Source organism: Oryctolagus cuniculus, chromosome 7 (assembly GCF_964237555.1).
Source record: "Oryctolagus cuniculus chromosome 7, mOryCun1.1, whole genome shotgun sequence".
Classification (NCBI taxonomy): Eukaryota; Metazoa; Chordata; class Mammalia; order Lagomorpha; family Leporidae; genus Oryctolagus; species Oryctolagus cuniculus.
The window spans coordinates 107096029-107117235 of record NC_091438.1 but is presented as its reverse complement, the minus strand read 5'-3'; the positions used below and the strand labels follow the sequence as shown (position 1 = coordinate 107117235).

General features: G+C 41.5%; 1 protein-coding gene across 11 annotated transcripts in view; it reads left to right on the top strand.

Moving 5' to 3' along the window:
* Positions 1-21207, top strand: part of LEPR (leptin receptor) — a 213706-nt gene that overhangs the window by 71633 nt on the left and 120866 nt on the right. For 2 of the 11 annotated variants that reach the window (XM_070078340.1, XM_070078332.1), the window contains exons 1-2: positions 4915-5665; positions 5950-5994. The exons of 4 other annotated variants lie outside the window; for them this stretch is intronic. The gene's annotated coding sequence lies outside the window, so the exon portion shown is untranslated. Of the gene's footprint in view, positions 1-4914; positions 5666-5949; positions 5995-6172; positions 6255-21207 lie in introns of those variants that run through there. 5 more of the 11 variants (XM_070078339.1, XM_017346222.3, XM_070078333.1 and 2 more) reach the window with 4 other exon arrangements.

Below are 21207 nucleotides of genomic sequence, written 5' to 3'. Positions count from 1 at the left end.
TGTGTCTGCTGGAAGTCGAACTCTGTGCTTTGGCCATGGTTTGTCCTACAAAGGTCCATGTGCTGGAAGCTTGGTTCTCAGTGTAATGATATTGATGGGGTGATGGGACTTTAAAGAAGCTGGACCTGTAGTGAGGTAATTAGGTCATGGGAACACTGCCCTTGGAAGAAGGTATTTATGCCCATGGGTTTGGTCTTGTGGGACTGGATTAATTCCTGCAAGAGTGGGTTACTCTGAAGGGTCAGGCCACTTTCACACTCACTTTCTTCCACACATGCCCATCCTCTTCTCTCCCATGTGCTTTCACAATGTGATGCTATCATGTTAAGATGCAGTAGGAGGCTCTCATCAGATGCAGCCATCGAGACTTAGACTTCTCTGCCTCCCAAACTGTGAGCTAACTAAACTTCTTTTCTTTTTTTTTTTTAAATTATCTATCTATCTATCTATCTATCTGAAAGAGTTACACAGAGAGAGAAGGAGAGGCAGAGAGAGAGAAAGAGAGGTCTTCCATTCGCTGGGTCACTCTCCAATTGGCCACAACGGCTGGATCTGCTATGATCCAAAGCCAGGAGCTTCCTCCAGGTCTCCCACGTAGGTGGAGGGGCCCAAGAACTTGGGCCGTCTTGAATTGCTTTCCCAGGCCATAGCAGAGAGCTGGATTGGAAGTGGCATAGCTGGGACTTGAACTGGTGCCCATAAGGGATGCCGGCACTGCAGGTGGCAGCTTTACCAGCTACGCCACAGTGTCAGCCCCACTAAATCTCTTTTGTTTATAAAGTGCTCAGTCCAAAGAATTTTGTCATAGCAACAGAAAAATGTACTCAGATATTGGATAAGCTAAGAACTTTCTAAATCATCAAGTCCTGGTTCTGTTTTAACAGTTCTTTCTTTTATTTATCTCTTTCCTCTCACATTTTATTATAAACAACAAGAAAAAAAAACAGGATGCACCTTCAATATCTTGCTTGGAAATCTCCTTGGCTATACTCTCAATCTCATTGTTTACAAGTGTTTTCTATATAACAAGACACCATTCTGCTAAGCTTTCTACCATTATAATGAGGAAATATTGCCTTTCCTCAGGTTCCCAGTCATATTTCTCTGATTCCCTCCTGTGTCCTTACCAACAGTCACTTAATGTCCTATTTCTGCCAATAGTCTGTTTGCAATGATTTATGTATTCTCCAAGGTAATGTCAATTCTCTCTACCACACTTCTCACCTCCTTCTGAGAAAGGAGAGTTATTAATATCTATATTTCTATTAGAAGTCTGTTTCAGATACGATTGGTTTTCATCTTGTTCCTAAAAATTCTACTTCCTACTCACTATCAAATTCCAAAGGCATTTGTACATTTTTAGGTCTTGGTTACACCAGCTTTCCACTTATATTTACCAAAACCTATCATGTTTCAACTAGAAAGATAGTTATCAAGAAAGAGCTGATTGTGAGGAATCGGTTTGTGTAATTGTATCAAATGTCTGGGCAAATCCGAAGTCCATACGGCAGTCTGTCTGGAGACGCAAGCTGAAGCTCTCACTCGCAGGATGATGCTGCTAGCCACAGCTTTCTTCTTTTTAAGGGGGGGCTTATCTCTTTTCAAAGGCATTTCTTCTGGCTGGAAGGCCTGAAGAGCAGTCATCCAATGGCAAAGGCCTGATTGAACCAAACCAACTCTCTCTTCTGGGATAGTCTTCATTACTTATAGTTGACTGATTATGGACTTTAATCACATCTGAAAAATACCTCTACAGAAACTCCTAGATTAGTGCTGGATTGCATAACTGGGGATTGTAGTCATGTTGACATATCAAAAAGGCCACAGAAAGATCACAGTGTCCCTATAATACTTCTTTCACCAACAAAAGCTGCATCCTTACATATAACCCAGTAATTTTCTCTTGCGCATTCAGGCTACAAGATAGCAACACAAAAAACTTCCAGGTAGGTTGTGAAGACTAGATGAGAAAATAATAAGCAAAGACAGTAGACTACCAGGCAACCAGTTATCTTAACTACAGACATAGTTATTTTTCAAGGCAATTCAGAGAGGTGGTTATCAACTCCATTTTAGAAAAAGAAAAGAAAAAGGAAACAGAGACTTCAGGAGAATAAGGAATTTATTTAAGGGCTCACAGGGAGTATAAAAACTTAGGTGATCAGAATCCATACCTACATGCTTGACTATCCTGCCTCTGATCCATGAAAAACAACTTATAAAATGTTTTTTGTAAATGGAGTGTGTAACTGTTTTTATATGCATGTGTATAAATGTTTTGTATGCATTTATAAATGTGTTATGTACTTTTATATGCATGTTTATATACATTTATAAATGTTTCAAGTGTGTGATAATTAGGCATATAAACAATAGCAATTATTTTATTTTGAAAAAATTCCAGAAAATGTGTAGGGCACCATAAAAGGGATAAGGCACTGTTTTAATTAGCATTATAGTCCAAACGTCCACTGCAGTGGGTATATGTGCTTTTGGGGTCCGCTTTCCCTTTGGGAATAGCACTCTAATCTTATTTTGGGGTAGCACTTTACTCACATCCTTAGTTCTTCAGTTGAGGTGAGACCAGCCTTCCCCCCATACCATTCTCCAGGAGTAGACAAATGACTTACGCCGGGACAGTTGTCATATTCCAGCTCACTGGTCACATGGTTGGTTCAGGGGTGGGCACCCTGGTAATTCAATGAATGAGATGCAGATTGGCAGCTGTAATCATACAGGCTGATTGTGTAAAAATGTTAGGGTGGAGGAATAAGAAGGAGAGAGTAAGTCAGAGAGCAGAGGTAAACTATAAGAGAGGGGACTCAACCACTGTTTGTAAAGAGTTTAAGGAAGGGATGTATTAATAATATCAACTTAATAGTTGAGCAATCTTCATGCTTTTTAAACTAGCAACCAAAATACTTGGATAAAATATTTCATCTACTTTTAAGTATTTCTAAGTTCAGTCATGATTGATTGCTCCCTGCAGGATCTGATTCTGTGTAAATAGGCATCTTATTGATTTTTTTTTTCAAAAGAGAGGATAGATGATCTCATTAATTTCTTTTTTACATCAAAGGTTTACTTTTAGGGATTTTTCCATCATTCAAGAAAATACTGAATGAGTCAGAGTGTTAATCTGGTTTGCTCTAGTAAATTCTGTGTTCTTATTATAGAGATGTTTTTCAATGTGATAATAATTGTCTGGCTGATTGGTGGTGATTTATTTTTATTCATTTATTCATTCACAACTGTTTATCAGGCATCAGATACGCACAAAGCGTTGTGTCAGAGGAAATGAGATTCGAAGGTGGCCTCTAACCTAGAATGTAAACCGGGAGCTATAAGGAGCTCCTGACTCAGAGCCTGGTGTGTAACAGGCGCTCAGCATGGGATCACGTTATCAGAATACCACACATACGGATGTAGGATGTATTTCTGTAACAGTGGTAGCTTGTGTGTGGCCATGCTTGGTCTGTGATTCTAACATGAGTTTAGGGCTGGGGCTTTTGTATTTCTTTCACACTAGGCCGTTATTCTTCATAATGCCTAGGTCAGAATACTCATCTTTCATGGTTCACAATGAAATAATAATACTTTGTGTTGATACAATTTTGAATAATGATGTTGGAAGGACAACTTGATACCACAGTGAACAATGATTTTGGTCCCTATTATTAGCTTATCAGTTGTGGTGGGTTAAATATTGACTTCCTTCCTTCCCTGGAACCTGTGAGTGTGACTTTAGTTGGAAAGAGGGACTTTGCAGATTTAATTAAATTAGGGATCTTGAGATGTGATCATCCTGGATTGGCTGGAGGTCCTAAACCCAACGACAAATGTCCTTACAACAAGCAGAAGTGAAGGCACATACTCAGAGGAGAAGGCCCTAAGAGGATGAAGGCAGAGGCACCGGCTCAGAAACCCTGAAGCCACCAAAGGCTGGAGGAAGCAAGGCAGGATTTCCTCTGGGCGAAGCAGGGACAGTAAACTGTGGACATCTTGATTTTGGACTTCTGGCCTGTAGAACGTGAGAATAAATCTTTGTTATCTTAAAAAGCAAGCTTATGGGAATTTGTTACAGCACCCCCGGGAAATGAGTATGTTAGTTTATGCTGATAACTTAAGGATTGCTCTCGTGTTGTTTAGTTTTGTAATAATCTGGGGAACCTAGTGTGTCTACTGCAGTTCTCATTTCCATCCCATAGAGATACTTGTCTGTTTTTTGAGGTTGGGTGAAAACCCAAAGGATAGTGTTTCTGGGTTATTTTTGCCTGCCTTAGGTACCCCCAGAGGTTTATTTAGTAAGTATGACATTTCTGAATAAAGTGGCTTTGACAAGTGGTTCAGAGACCCAAATATTCTTTTAAAAAAACAAAACAAAACACAAAACGGTCCTGAGAGCTTATCCCCAAGTCCAGGAAGTTCTACGTGCAGAGTTCCCCCAAGTGCCCCGTTTGTGTATATAAGGCAAAGTGAAAACCAGTGAGCCAAGAGGAACTCTCCTCTGATGCCCCGGGACTGTAGGCCACTCATTTTTCTCTCTGCACTGCTGTCTCCCACCCACCCCTTTTTCCTCTGTGAAATCAATGTTCAGAGGCCTTGAAAAAATAACCACTCACCAGCTCTGGAATATAACCACTTCCGTTTATTGTTTCTCCCTTGGCCTCTTGGTTTCCAACTCACCCAGCACAACTGGTACTTTCATCTGGTACTTTCATGAGCTCCTGCTTATGTGTCTGTCCTCCTACCCCCAACTCCAAGGTCAAAGAATGCAATCACTGCACCTAGCATACTGTCCAGTACAACGTGGTCCTCAGCAAAACTGTATGAGATAAACAAATAAATGAGTGTGCATTTTGAGTGGTGAGCAAGAACATGCTATTTACCTCTGGATTGGACAAATTAAGGCTGTCAAGGACAGATTTTTGTTGTTGTTTTTTATTGGCGTCATGAGACATCACTAAGCTTCAGGACTGAAAGAGGAGTGGTCATTTAGTCCAGTGCCCTCCCGACACTCACGACCCTGATGCTGGCTGATGCGTCCTTGGGGACAGGAAACTCACTACCTAACCACGTCTATCCTTTTCCATTTCGCTCCCCTATCCCCACCCCCGCCAATTACTCCATCGTTACTGTGGCATTTTCTACACTTGCCACAGCAGAGGCCAGTCAGTCCCGGGGTACAAAGCACAGGGGAACACCCCACGGACAAGCTCAAGTCAGACGGGCACGCTCAGGGAGGGCGGCTTGGAGCTTGCTGCCCGCAACTCCCGACGCCGCCTTCCAGCGGGCAGGGGTCCCGCTCGCCAGCTCCCGGCCACTGCTCCCCTGGTCCCTGGCCTCGCGCCGCCCCGCTGCCGCTCGGGGTCCGCGGACCCCGCCCCGGTGCTACCACGGAGAGCGCGTGGCGCGCGGGCGCCGGTGCCGCGCTTCCCGCCTCCTCCCCGCCGCAGCCGCAGCTGCTCAGCCCCTCCTCCCCGCAGCCCTGCTGCCCTCCGCTCTCCGGAGAGTTTCCCGGCACCTTCGGCGAGGAGTTTGGAGCGGCCCGGCTGCGCAGCCCACGGCTGGCCGAGCGCGAGCGGACGAGCCGGCGACGCAGGTGCTAGGGCCCCGGGGCCGGCGCCATCTCTGCTTTCCGTCGGGGTTCGACCCCGGGACCAAGGTGAGAACGGCTTCTCTCTCCTCCACCTTCTGCCGCCACCTCTTCTGGCTCAGGGCGCTGGGACCGTGCGGCTGGCGGGGAGCCCGCGGGCCCCTTGAGGGGACCACCACCATTCTAGCAGGGCCACCAGAGTTGGAGGGGCCGGGCCCCGCGGGCGGCGGAGTGGGGTGGACGCGGGGCGCCGCTCGGCCCCGCGGGGCGAGGGGAAGGGGCGCCGCGCCGCGCCGCGCCCACCTGCGGGGCCCGCGGGAAGGACTTGGCCACCCTGACAACTTCTTTTCCAGGTCTCCTGCCTACTTGGGAAGTCGAAGGGACTGCGACGTAAACCAGTAAGTCCTGGGGCTCTGAAGGAGGATGTGTTGCTCCGAATGGCGAATGACAAAAGTTGTACGGTAGAAATGGATGGTGTAGACCCTAGCTTCCGTGTCCCAGCCTCTACACCTTCCCGCAAACAATTCCGAAAGCAAAAACACCCCAAAATACAAACTCTCCCTCCTCCCACTGCAGTCGCAACCGAAGCACTTACTTAAAAGGGATTTGTAGCGGTGAGAGAAGAGACCCAAATGAGGAATCGCTTTGGAAACTCCAGGTACGGTGATAGCATCTAGGAAGCTGGTTATTGCGGGGTCTGGCTCTAGGACCTGTGTTGACAGCCAGATGAGAGTGGCCCTCCTAAGCCCCAGAGGGTTGTTTATCTGGAGGATTGCCTGCCTCAGTGAGCATTTGTTTCCATCCGTGTAATGGAACAGGTCCTCCTTCCGAGCTTTGCCTTGGAATCAGAATATCTGAATTTTGGTTCTATTTCCCATTTATCCACTGTGGTGCTGTGGGGAGCTTAACCTCTGTGGGCCTCAGTTTCCTCATTTTTCAAATTGGAGGGTTGGGTTAAAATAATCTCTGAGGAGCTTTTGATAATATCCAAGGTGTATCTCAGATTTTAAAAGTCTGTAATTCTTGAACTCTTTTACCTGGTACAGTACTAGCTTCATAATTTCATAAAACTAAAAAAATTTAAAAAAAATCAGCGACCTATGTTGATCTTGGCATCAACTTAATACTTTCAGGATTTTCCAGCCAAAAGCTATAGAGAAAAGCATTTATAAAGAGCTCAGAAATATATGTGGTTTATATGTGGATGTTTAGGTCTCCTTTGAAAATGATTTAAAGAATCATATTTATCATTTTGCCAGTGTTTGTAACATTACAACAGAAACAAGTGGATTTAGCCTAGCACATATTTTATTACGGTGTTGCATATTTGGAGGAAATGAAAATTGTTTTGGAGGGAAAGAAAAATTGTACCTTTCCTGACAATTACTGCTGGTGAACAGTGTTTGGTGCTTTTTAGCATAAAGTTGTGTGCAGAATGTTAAAAAAGTGGTTTCAGACCACTTCCAAGCCTCTCTGAAATTAAGCTCACTAGCAGAGATGCCAATTTTAGAAATGTGTTTAGTCCTCTTGGAATGAAGCCCAGAAAATAGCAGAGGTTAACTGCTCAGGTAAACCAGAAATTAGGAATTGATGCCCACTCAAAAGTTGTACCAGGAGTGTGGACTATGAAGTGTCAGCATGCTTTTCTCTTTTTAATTAGAAACCATTGGCTTACTTAAGCAGGCAGAGAATGTTAGAGCCGCCTTTTGTTGCTGCTTGTACCAATAGCATTTTCACCGATAGCATTTTCAAATCATTTGAGATTTAGTCACTAACTAGTTGGGATAGGCATGGAAGTGTTTCTGGCTCTTTTTGGTGGATTTGACCTAAAATATAAACGAATCTCTTCCCACCCATGTGTACTTTGTATGCCATTTGGAAGAGCCAAGTGGATTTGAAGTACTCTTAGGAACACATTGAACTGACTTTCGATGCCTTTTCACCTTTGGGTTGGAAATGTCATGAATCACTCATGTATTCCTGTGAAATAGGTGGTCATCTTCTTAAAACAGACACTCAGAGTTAAGGCAATCGCATGTTGATTGAACAGGGAGTAGCCCAACTACAACGCCCTAGCTGCTAGTCGCTCAGAAAACAGCTGGGACGTGGATAGATCAGGCGGCTCCCCATCCTTGGCCAACTCATTCAAGGCTCTGGAGTGACATCGAGGCTGGCAGAGGCTCTATTCCTCTTTTGTAATGTGAGGCCTTACTTTCTCATGAATTTATCAAGGAAAAAACAGTCATCTTTTCACACTTAGATCACTGTTGTAGGACCAAATGGTTTGCGTTTGTGAAATGCAGTATTTCTGGGAGGTCTGGAAAATAAAACCTAAAAATACTCACAAAAGAACTGAATCCTCCTGGTAGATCCTGTACTGCATTCTTCATGCTTCCAGCCAAACACACACACTCCTGTGGAGTTAAAAATGAAGAAAAAGGCTTATAGTCTGCCCTCATTCTTAAGATTTTACGTGATTTACAAATTCCGATTTTAATTAAATTAGGAAGGCACAAATATTCACCTACTGGACAACCTTAGCACATACAAACTTTTGAAGTTTGTATTCAAATTTAATCTGCTTATGACTTGGAATATCCTTACACTCTTTTTGTGCCTCAACAGTGACATTATCTGTTGTGTTTTCACACACATGGTCCTATTCTTCTTTCACTTTTTTTAACACTTTGAATTAATATATGTATTTATATATGTATATAATAGTTGGAGAAGTTATGAAACTAATTTACAAGCTAACAAAAAGCAGAACACATTATAATTGATAGTTATAAAGCAAATGCCCCACTTCTCACCCACCACCCGAGAAAGAGAACATTGTGATTACCCAGAAACTTCTTGCTTGTTCCTTCTCCTCACCGCAGGTCTGATTTTATCTTGGAAAACGATGTTTCATAGATTTTTTTGCTTACCTTTATATTTGTGAGATTGAGTCATTTCTTCTCTTCCTCTTAAAGCAAAACTTCTTGAAAGCATTGCCTGTATTCCCATCTCCAGGTGCTCTCCTCACACTTTTCAGTAGAACGCCATTCCCTTCTAGCTTGTGTTTTCAGTGCTCTGCCAGGACTGCTTAGTCTGCAGCTGTGAAGGTCCCCAGTGACATCGCCTTCACTAATCCAACAGTTACAGTCAGTGTCCACCCTTCTTCACCTGTTGGTAGCATTGTAACAGTTGCCACTCTGCTCTTTGAAACAGTTCCTTACTGACACCATGCATTCTTGATTTTCCTCCTTCTTCACTGGCTACTCTGTCTGTCTCCTTCACTGGCCTCTCCTCTCACAGGTTTAAACTTGGAGTGGCTTCCGCTCTAGCTCTTTTCTCTCTACCCAGATGACTTCATCCAATCTCCGTGTTTGTGTACTGATACTGATGATTCCAGAAATGACAGCTCCAGCCTTGACTTCTGAACCTCAGGCCTGTGTTTCCAGCTGCCTACTCAGAATTTGTTTGGACATCCAGTAGATATCTGCATTTCAACATACTTCAAATGGAATCTTCATCCTGCTCCAACCTTTGCTATCTGCAATCTTCCCTGTCTCATATCTCATACATAATGTGCTGGGAAATCGTCTCTGCTATATCTTCAAAATAAATCCAGAATATAATTCATATCACTCCCACGGCTGCTACCTGGTACAAGTTGCCATTATTTCCCATATGCATGGATCATTGCAAGGATCTCCAGACTGGTCTCCTTGTTTTTATCCTTTGCTCCTCTCAATTCATTATCAAAGCAGCAACCAGAGCTCGCCTTTTACACTGTTAAGGCAGTTCATGACATTTTTCTGCTTCATACTGTCCAGTGACTTTCCAGTTTTCTACACAGTAAAGACCAAAGCCTGTAGGATAACCTACAAGGCCATACCTGACCTTTCTGCCCTTCCTTCTGGCCATCTGATCTTGTGTCCCACTGTTCTTCCTCTTGCTTACTCAGTTCCAGCCACACTGGGCTCCTTGTTGTTCCTTGAATGTGTCAGAAGCCATCTTTACACTTTAGCTTCCTTTGCTTGGAATGCTCTTCCTACAGATATCCACAGTTTGCTGTAATTACTGTCACTTCCCTTCAATATCTGTTCAATTGTCTCTTTTTCCAGGAGGCCTGGTTATCATGTTTAATATTCTTTCCCTTTCCTTTCTTTTTCTCATGGCATGTATCCACTTTTTACAAAAGATATATTTATTAATTTGAAAGTCAGAGTTACAGAGAGAGAGGGAGAGACACAGAGAGAAAGAGATCAGCTGCCTGTTGGTTCACTCCCCAGATGGCCACAACTGCTGGGGCTGAGCCATGCTGAAACCAGGAGCCAGGAGTTTCATTCAGGTCTCCTGCGTGGGTGGTAGTGGCCCATCTTCTGCTGCTTTTCCCAGGCCATTAGCAGGTAGCTGGATTAGAAGTGGAGCAGCCGGGTTGCTGACATCACAGGCTATAGCTTTATCAGCTATGCCACACACTGGCCCCTGTATTCACTTTTGAAAATTTTGTGTCACTTCTTTTTTTTAAAAAAGATTTATTTATTTATTTGAAAGACAGAGTTACAGAGAGAGAGAGAGAGAGAGAGACAGAGACAGAGAGAGACAGAGAGAGAGATTGAGATTGATTTTCCATCTGCTTGTTCACTCTCAAATGGCTGCAGTGACCAGAGCTGGGCCAGGCCGAAGCCAGATGCCTGTATCTAGATCTCCAGTGTGGGTGGCAGGGGCCCAAGCACCTTGGCCATCCTCTGCTGCTTTGCCAGGCATATTAACAGGGAGTTGGATTGGAAGCAGAGCAGCCAAAACCCGAACCTGCTCCTCATATGGGATGCTGGTGTTCCAGGTGGCAGGCTAACCCACTGCACACCAGTCCTTTGACCTCTCAATTACCTTTTTTTTTTCCTGTAGCATTTCCACTAGAATTTAACCTTCATGGGAGGTGTTTTTTTTCTTCTCATTTTTTTATCCTTAGTGGGAGATAGGGCCTTGCATATAGGAGCTGCTCAGTAATTTTTGTTGTTGATTGAATTTGCTGCTTCTTTGTTTCCATTGCTGGATCTGTTCCACTGTATGAATATAACACATTCATTTAAAAAATTGATTCTGGTTATGAAATCCTTCATCCTTCTTCCTTTTATGTTACTGTAAATGAAGCATCTATGATTCATCTTGTACATGAATCCTGGCACACAGAGGTAGAAGTTTCTTTAGATGAAACTAGGAGGCGATTACTGTGTCGCATGACTTTCAGACTTCTGCTATATTAGATAATGCCTTCTTTTTCAAGTGTCATTTTACCCATTTACATTCCTGCTGTCATTGCTCTATATCTTTGCCAAAACTTATTATTATCAGAACATTTGATTTCGACCCATCTGGTGAATATAAATTATTATCTCATTAATCTTTATTTTATAAATTAGTAGTGAGATTGAACCTGCTGTCTGTGAGGATAGGCTAGGTTATGCTGCAATAGCAAATAATACTCAAATTCCATTACATAATGCAATTTCTCATTCATGCAAAGTCTCCTGTGGATCAAGACAACTTTCCAGGGAACTGTCCTCCATGTAACAACATGGTCGGTTAAGGACAGGGAGGCGTCACCATTCTGCAGCCTTATGATCTGGAACACAAGACTTCCCCATTTGGTGGAATAGAGGAGAGCAGCATGGATAATCATGAACCAGTTTTAGTTTTAAATGCTGCCATCTGGAAGTAACATGGGTTATTTTTACTCACATTTTAGCAAATGTAATGCAATGCCTGTCTCACTTCAAGGAGTGAAGATAAGTAACTATGAAAATACAAGTGAGCAGGATAACTGTAGTTACCACCTATAGTTATGTAAAAAATTATCCCAACTTCAGTGGCTTAAGACAACAAACATTGATCATTTAAAATATTAACGAGTTGATACATGTGTGAGTCTGTTCTGGGGAGTCTGTACTTGTTTATGTGACCTCTCTGTGTATTTGCCAGTGTTACCTGGCCTCGATTACTACAGATTTAAGAGGTAAATCTTGCTATCTGATGGAGCAGATCCTCCTGTTTTGCATCATTTCCAGGAGTGCTATAGCCTTCTTTGGCCTTTGCTTTTCCATACACATTTTAGAATCAGCTTGTCAAGTTCTAAAATGTTTGTTAGAAACTTGATAAAGATGGTATTGAGTTTGTTTCAATTCTATACGATGAAAAGGAAATTATATCTTTTAAAATTTCAGTTCTAGAATATGTGACTATCTTTCTTTATATACTGAGGTCTTTTCTAATGTAAGAAATGTAAACTTTGGCTAACTTTTTCCTTAGGAGCCCTTGAACATTTTTCTATTAGACTTATTCATTGGAACTTTATAGTTTGAAATTATTTTAAATGACATGTTTTAAAATTTCATTGTCTATTTATTGCTGGCATATGGAAGTACACTTAATTTTAAAAGTGTTTTAAAAATAAGCTTTATTGGAAGCCGGCATTGTGGCATAGATGGTTAAGCTGCCTTCTGCAATACCAGCATCCCATCTGGGTGATGGTTTGAGACCTGGCTGCTCCACTTCTGATCGAGCTCCCTGCTAATGGCCTGGGAAAGCAGTGGAGCATGGCCCAAATCCTTGGGCCCCTGAGGTCCCATGTAGGAGACCTGGAAGAAGCTCCTGGCTTCAGTCTGGCCTAGCCCCACCAATTTTGGCCATTTGGGGAGTGAACCAGTGGATAGAACTTTCTCTCTCTCACTCACTCACTCTTACTCTCTCTAATTCTGCCTTTCAAATAAATAAAAATAAATCTTTAAAAAAATAAGTTTCATTGGTCAATCATTGACTATCATTCACATACCATAAAGTTTACCCCTTTGTTGTATATAATGTGCTGGCTTTTTGTGCACTGACAGAGTTTATGTGCCTTAACAGAGTGTTGCCATCATCACTACTGTTAAATACAGTGAAGTACATAAAGAGTATTTTATCAGCCCAGAAACACACCCCGTGCTCATTGCAATCAGTCCTCTTTCCCCAGTGTCCCCATCCCTGGCAACCATGGCTTCATGGCTTTTTTTTTTGTGCCTATGATTTTGCCTTTTCTGGACATTTCAAGTAAATGAAACTGTGGGGCCTCTCCTAACTGGCTTCCTTCAATTAGCATAATGTTTTCAAGGTTCATCTATGTTGTAGTATATCAATGCTTCATTCCTTTTTTATTGCTGAATAATATTTCATTGTATGGCCATATCAGTTTTTTTTTTTAATCTGTATATGAAGGGATGAATATTTGGGCAGCTTCCACTTTTTGACCATTATGAATTTTGTACAAGGAGCAGAATTACTATGTTGTATTACCATGTGACTATATTAAACACCCTTTAACATTAGAAAAATATGCTAAATTGTTTTCTAAAGTTTCTGTATCATTTTACTGCCCACCAGTGTTCTGTAAGTGTTCCAGTTTCTCTATATCCTTGTCAGTGCTGCTATTGTCTTTTGTATTATAATCTTATCAGGTGTCAAGTGGCATATTATTATAGTTTGATTTGCATTTGCTGATATCTTCATCAATATTTAAAACTGCTAAATTTCAGAGGGCACCAGCCAAAAACTGAAAAACAACCCCAAAAATAAAAGAAAATATTTATATGGGAGAAAAATCATGTACCTGATGAGGAACTTTTACCTATATATAAAAAACTCTTACAACACAGCAGTAGAAAGACAAATTACCCAATGAAAAATAAGAAAAGAACATTCTTCTAAAACTTTGTTATATGTTTAATCCTTTTGTATGTTACTGGATTTAGTTTGTTGGTCTTTTTTTGTATCAACATTCATAAAGGATATTGGTCTGCAGCTGTATTGTGATGTCTGTGTCTGGTGTTGATATCAGACTAATACTGGCCTCAGAGAATGAATTGAGAAGTGTTTAAAATTCTTGACGTTGTATAGTTATATTTTTCAACAGCAACCTTGGAAATTAAGTTAAAAAACCTACATGAGGATATTTTTGTATTTTATAACTTTCATGTCCTCTTTGAGTAATGTCAGTTTTGTTTCTTCTCTTGTAAACTTAGCATTCCCATCTCACTTCCCTACTGCAGTGATGAGGACCTCTAGTGTGTTACCAACGTGAAGTGCAGGTACCACTGGGAAGGAAATTTGCAGTGGGCTTGTGGGAGATATTCGTCATCAGATTTAGGAAATGCCCTTCTATTTCTAGTTTGTAAATAGTTTTTGTTGTGAATGAGCATCTGCTGTTATCAGATACTTTTTATATTTGAGTACTCATGTAGTCAGATGCTTTTTATCCTTTAATATATTAAAAGGGTTAATCATGTTAATTGTTTTTTTAATGTGTTAAATCAGAATTGTCCTGCAGTAAATTCTACACATGTTAAATGGTCATTGTTTTTGTATGACAGAATTTCATTTATTGATATTTGCTAAATCTTAAAAAAAATTTATTTCCTACATGAGAATGGCTATACTTTTCCTTTTTCAAATTGTGTTTGTGTTTTGGAATTAAGGTTATATTAACTATAAATATGTATTGGCAGATGTTCACTTTTTTCTGGAAGAATCCTTGCTCATTTACAATTATTCTTTAAATGTTTTGTAAAACTCCCTGATATTTGTGCATTTAATTTCTTTTTCTTTTTTCTTTCTTTCTTTCTTTTTTTTTTTTTTTTTTTTGATAGGCAGAGTGGACAGTGAGAGAGAGAGAGAGACAAAGAGAAAGGTCTTCCTTTGCCGTTGGTTCACCCTCCAATGGCCGCCGCGGCCGGTGCGCTGTGACCAGTGCACCACGCTGATCCGAAGGCAGGAGCCAGGTGCTTTTCCTGGTCTCCCATGGGGTGCAGGGCCCAAGCACTTGGGCCATCCTCCACTGCACTCCCGGGCCACAGCAGAGAGCTGGCCTGGAAGAGGGGCAACTGGGACAGAATCCGGTGCCCCGACTGGGACTAGAACCTGGTGTGCTGGCGCCACAAGGCGGAAGATTAGCCTAGTGAGCCGCGGCGCCAGCCTGTGCATTTAATTTCTTTCTTGTTACTGTGCTTATTCAGGTTTTTTCTTTGTTTTTCAAAATTTAGCCAATTTTGGCAAATTATATTTTCTGTGAATTCATATCATATAAAATTTCAAATTTATTAGCATAAACTTGGTCCTAAATCATTCTGTATTTGTACCTCTTTTTATTCTTATTATTGGTTATTTGAACCTTCTCTCTTTTGATTCATTAATTTTATTTGCCCTTTCAAAATGCTGATTTTATATTTGTTGATTCTCAATCTTGCGTGTTTGCTGTTTTTATATTTTATTAATTTTGTTTATTATTTTCTGTCCTATTTTCTTTAGATTCTGGTTTTACTGCTCTAATTGCTTAACAGAATGTTCTATCAAATATTTTAACCGCATATAAGGAATACTAACCATTATTTTCTGCCTTTTTTTCTGTTTTTTAAAGATTCATTCTAATTTATTTGAAAGGCAGATTGTCGGAGGGAGAGAATGATGCTGGCCCTATGAAATAATTTTGAGATGCTGTTTCATTATCATCAATTTAAAACACTTTCTGATTTTATATCTTTTTTGCCCAATGATTTACTTAATAATATTTTTATTAATATCTTAAACATATGGCATCTGTGTGGTTATGTTTTTGCTCTTTATTTCTGTCTTTTAAAACACTATAGTCTGTATGACTTTAACCCATTGAATTTTTGGGAAAGATATTTTTTATCTTTTTATATGATCAATTTTTTTAAGATTTATTTATTGAAAGGCAGAGCAACAGAAGGAAAAGGAGAGATAGAGGTCTGGGCCAGGTGCAAGAGAGGAGTCAAGAACTCTATCAGGCTCTCAAGTGGGTGGCAGGACCAAACTACTTGGGCCTTCTTATGCTGCCTTCCAAAGCACATTAGCAGGGAGCTGGACTGGAAGCAGAGTGTCTGAGATTCCAACTCCAATATGAGATGCCAGCATCACAACTGGGAGCTTATCCCCATGTGCCACAATACCAGCCCCTGATCAGTTTTCAGTCCTTGAAAATTATGTGTAATCTGCAATTTTTAGTGCAAATTCTATGTACAATTTGTTAATCTTATTCCAGTCTCATACTTCTTCACATGTTTTTTGGTGCCTGCTTATTTTCTTGATGGTTGAGAATAGTATATTAAAATTTGTGCCATATTTATATATTTTTGTCTTTTCCTTGTAGCACTATGAATTTTCACTTTATGCATTTTGAAACTACATTTTTATTATAATGTCTGTATACATTTTTTTTTTGACAGGCAGAGTGGACAGTGAGAGAGAGAGACAGAGAGAAAGGTCTTCGTTTTGCCATTGGTTCACCCTCCAATGGCCGCCGCAGCCGGCGCGCTGCGGCCGGCGCACTGCACTGATCCGATGGCAGGAGCCAGGTACTTTTCCTGGTCTCCCATGGGGTGCAGGGCCCAAGCACTTGGGCCATCCTCCACTGCGCTCCCTGGCCACAGCAGAGAGCTGGCCTGGAAGAGGGGCAACCGGGACAGAATCTGGCGCCCAACTGGGACTAGAACCCGGAGTGCTGGTGCCGCAAGGTGGAGGATTAGCCTAGTGAGCCATGGTGCCGGCTGTATACATTTTAAATGTCATATTTTATTCCTACCTAATTGAAATGCTTACCAATTTGGAGTAACCTTATTTCTCTGTGCATTATAGCCTATTTTGTATAACACTGCTATAACTTCACCAGCTTTTTTGTTTAGTATGCATATGATAAATGCTTCATTTTTTGGCTTTGCTTTCAAACTTCTATATATTTGTTTTAGAAGTGTCTGTGGTGTGTCCTTTTTCCATCTTTCTACATCTTTCTGTTTTAGATGTATCTCTTGTAAAGAACACTGGTTTATTTAAAAATTAATGTATTTTCATTTTATTTGAAAGAGGGGAGAGAGAGAGAGAAAGAGAAAGGGAGAGAAATATCTCTTTCATCTCTTCTATCTGCTGTTTTCCTCCCCAAATGTCTGCAACAACCAGATTGGGTGAGGCTGAAGTTAGCAGCTTGGATTTCAATCTGAATCTCCCATGTGTGTGGCAGTGACCCAAATACTTGAGCCATTACCTGCTGCCTCACAGGGCACACATTAGCTGGAAGCTGGAATTGGAAACGGAGCTGGGACTTGAACCCAGACATTCTCATATGGGATGCAGATATCCCAAGTGGCATCTTAACCACCATGCCAAACTCCTACTGCAAGAACGCTTCTTTCTTTTTTTTAATTTTTAGAATTTATTTTATTTTATTATTTATTTATTTATTTATTTGACAGGTAGAGTTACAGACAGTGAGAGAGAGAGAGAGACAGAGAGACAGAGCAAAAGGTCTTCCTTCCGTTGGTTTACTCCCCAAGTAGCTGCAACGGCTGGAACTGCGCTGGTCCGAAGCCAGGAGCCAGGGGTCCCATGCAGGTGCAGGGGCTCAAGCACTTGGGTCATCCTCCACTGCTATCTCGGGATGCAGCAGAGAGCTGGACTGGAAGAGGAGCAACTGGGACCAGAACCAGTATCCATATGGGATGCCGGCGCCGCAGGCAGAGGATTAACCTAGTGTGCCATGGCGCTGGTCCCAAGAGCGCTTATTTCGTTTTCTTTTTCTTTTTTTCTTTCTTTTTTTTTTTTTTTTTGACAGGCAGAGTGGACACTGAAAGAGAGAGACAGAGAGAAAGGTCTTCCTTTTGCCGTTGGTTCACCCTCCAATGGCCGCCGCGGCCGGCGCACCGCGCTGATCCGAAGGCAGGAGCCAGATGCTCTTCCTGGTCTCCCATGGGGTGCAGGGCCCAAGCACGTGGGCCATCCTCCGCTGCACTCCCTGGCCACAGCAGAGAGCTGGCCTGGAAGAGGGGCAACCGGGACAGAATCCGGTGCCCCGACTGGGACTAGAACCCGGTGTGCCGGTGCCGCAAGGTGGAGGATTAGCTTATTGAGCTGCGGTGCCGGCATGAGTGCTTATTTCTTAAGGTATTTTAAATTTAATGTCATATCATTGGAGAATTTAGTCATTTTACATTTTTATATAATTTTTAAAACTATTTATATATTTATCTGAAAGTCAAAGTAACACAGAGAGAGGAGAGGCAGAGAGAAAGAGAGAGGCCTTCCATCCACTGTTCATTCCCCAAATGGCTGCAACAGCTAGAGCTGAGCCAATCTGAAGGCGGGAGCTAGGAGCTTCTTCCGGATCTCCCATGCTGGTGCAGAGGTTCCAAGGACTTGGGCCATATTCTGCTGCTTTCCCACCCCCAGAGGGCTGGATCGGAAGTAGAGCCACCAGGACTTGTACTGGCACCCATATGGGATGCTGGCACTGCAGGCAGTGGCTTTACCAGTTACGCCACAGCGCCGGCCCCCATTTTCATATAATTAATGATATATTTAGACTTGTATTTACTTTCTTGTTTTTATCCTATTTTTTTTAAAGATTTGTCCATTTATTTGAAAGTCAGAGTTACACAGAGAGAGGAGAGGCAGAGAGAGAGGTCTTCCATTGGCTCGTTCACTCCCCAATTGGCCACAATGGCCAGAGCTGCACTGATCCGAAGCCAGGAGCCAGGAGCTTCTTCCTGGTCTCCCACAAGAGTGCAGGGGCCCAAGGACTTGGGCCATTTTCTACTGCTTTCTCAGGCCATAGCAGAGAGCTGGATTGGAAGTGGAGCAACTGGGTCTTGAACCGGTGCCCATATGGGATTATGGCGCTTCAGGCCAGGGCATTAACCCACGGTGCCACAGCACCGGCTCCTATCCTATTTTTTAAGTTCTGTATTTAAAATTGTTTTTAATCATTCCAAGTTTCGTTTCACTACTTAAAATTTATTTATTTCTATTATTCTGTAATTATTTAGCAGCTACTACATGAATATTTAAGTTATTAAAGTTAAAAATGAATCAACTTTGAATAGTAATGAATTCAAGAAAGTACTGAAGCTCTAATACTGTCTTGATATATATTATGAATATCTTGAATTCCATTTGTTTATTCAACATATATTTGTTGTGAACTTATTTTAGGTTAAGCAGTTTTCTAGATTCTGAACAAAATAGATGGCTTCCTTGTATTTACAAAACATAGCAGGGGATAAACATTACATGAAATCAGTAAATGATGCCATGTATTGAAAGGTGGTAAGTATTATGAGAAGAAAGAAAAAATAGAGGTGAGTAAAAGGGGTCAGAAGTGGACTGAGGGATAGAGGAATGAGAATGAGTAAGAGAGCCCACAAGTGAAAGTTAAGCAATGTGGGAATATGCCTATACTTGGACCAATAATTTACATAGTTTGTGAGGGCATAATAAATGTTTCTTTTTTCCTTTTGTTTGTACTAGATTTTAGTTAAAGGTTTGAGCCAAATAGAGATTCTCAGGAGCTTCCATAATGGTATTATAATAGGCTTTAAAAATGTGAACTCATGTGTCAGAACAGCTGTCACTAAATATCAGTTCTGTGAAGGCACAGGACAACTTAGTTTTTCTCCAAATTATATTTTCTCATTCTGCTTTAACAACAGCTGTTATTTGAATGTCTAAATCTATGAAAATCTAGAAACTATAAGCATGAGGTAATCAAACATTAGATTTCTGTGTGCAGCAACATAATTTCTGAACCAAACTGGTCAGTGTTTAGGAAATGAAAGAAAAAATTACACACATACATAGATACACAAACATGTTCACACAAATGTAATGTGCATGTGTGTATAATGGAGAGAAAATGTGCTGGTACATGCATAAACACCCATTAATTTTTGCTAGACTGTTAGTTAGATGTTATCTCTTTAGAGTTATCACATCCTCATCTTATTAAACTTACCTGAGAGGTAGCTGGGCATTTCTCTAGTGAATTGAATATCTTGCAACAATATAATTACTCAAAAGGCTGATTCAGGAGCACTGAACAATTAGGATGTAAAAAAAGTCAATAAAAGCAGTCATTTTGTTCTGGGATGTCTGGGCCCAGGTTCTTGTCACTGGTGCAAGAAAGCCCAGAGGATGAGCTATAGGTAAATCTTAGCAGAGGAATAGATTTATTGTTAGCAAAGTCAAAGTGTGCACTTGAGAGGGAGTGTTTAGCTCATGATAGTGAGCTGTGTCTAATGAGGTTCTGGTTATTCCTTTATGTGATCTGGAGGAACTGAATATTTATAGGGGGCAGTGTTTGAGTTTTTTAAAAAATATTTATTTGAAAGAGTTACACAGAGAGAGAAGGAGAGGTAAAGAGAGGGAGAGGGAAGGAGGGAGGGTGGGAGGGAGGGACAGAAGGAGAGAGAGAGAGAGAGAGCACTCTTCTATCCTCTTGTTCACTCCCCAATTGGCTGCAATGGCTGGAGTTGTGCCAGTCCAAATCCAGGAGCCAGGAGCTTCTTCTGGGTCTCCCACATGATTGCAGGGGCCCAAGGACTTGGGCCAATCTCTATTGCTTTCCCATGCCACAACAGAGAGCTGGATCGCAAGTGGAGTAGCCAGGACTTGAACCGGTGCCCATATGGGATGCTGGCACTGCAGGCAGTGGCTTAACCCGCTGTGCCACAGCACCAGCCCTGAGGTGGTGTTTGAATACTTCCCATTGACTTGCCCTTTTTGGAGAGAGATTTTCTAAGTGTCATGGCATCAGGTACTTGATGAGACTAGAAATGTCAGTCATGGTAATTTTATTATAATTTAATATATTAGCTTTGGGTCATTTTGGATATTCAGTCAGCATCCAGGTTGAATATTTTCAGCTGGCACTGGTTCTGGATGGCACTTTCGCAAAAATAGTAGTTTCCTTCAACACAAAGCAGGAGCTAGAGGTAGTGGTTTGGGTGGAGTAGCCAATGTTGTAGAGAGACTGGTGATTTCAGTGCTCTCCTTGCTAGCTACATGCCTATATCATCTCTTCCCTCTTAGAAATTTTCATCCCTTAAACTTTAGTGGAATTCAAGGGAAGTGGACCCATCCTTTGTAACTTCTTCATGCTGTGTCAGGGCTTGTCTCTGCCTAGCCCCTGAATGAAAACCCCTTGCTAACTGATCTAGAGGTTCCATTGGAGGAACTCGAGGTTTCTCACCAGACGTTGGTTATCGCTGGAATCACTAGTGATCATCATCTTTACTTAAACTGTTGGATTCTGAAAGAGACAAATTTGACAGTTAAGACAAAAAAGGAGCAAGAGCAAGAAACATTTCAGAGAAGGGAGAGTACTTTTTGCTACTTCCCATATGGTAGAAGCTGAGGGATTTCCCTTTCCTAAAATCGTGGAGTCACTTGGCTTGATCATAAATCCTTTTGAAACCCTCTTTCACAAATCCACTATTGTCAGTGTAAATTCAGCACATTTTATTAATCACCGTGCACACATACTCTGTACCGTTCTGACGGTAAGTAATTTAGGGCTAGTTGATTGTCCATGAACACATTAGCTAGGGAATCTAAAGAACCTTTTAGTTGCCCTAGGGTCTACTCAGCGGTCTGAGTTTCTTAAAGTGGCTTTATGGTATTATGAAGATTTTTCTCATTTTGCCATTATGGCAGACTTAATGGTATTAAGATTTTTCTTCTCTTGCTATTATGGTGGAGGGCTTTATCAGGGAATTTTCCTGCCTATGGCCATTACTCCAAGA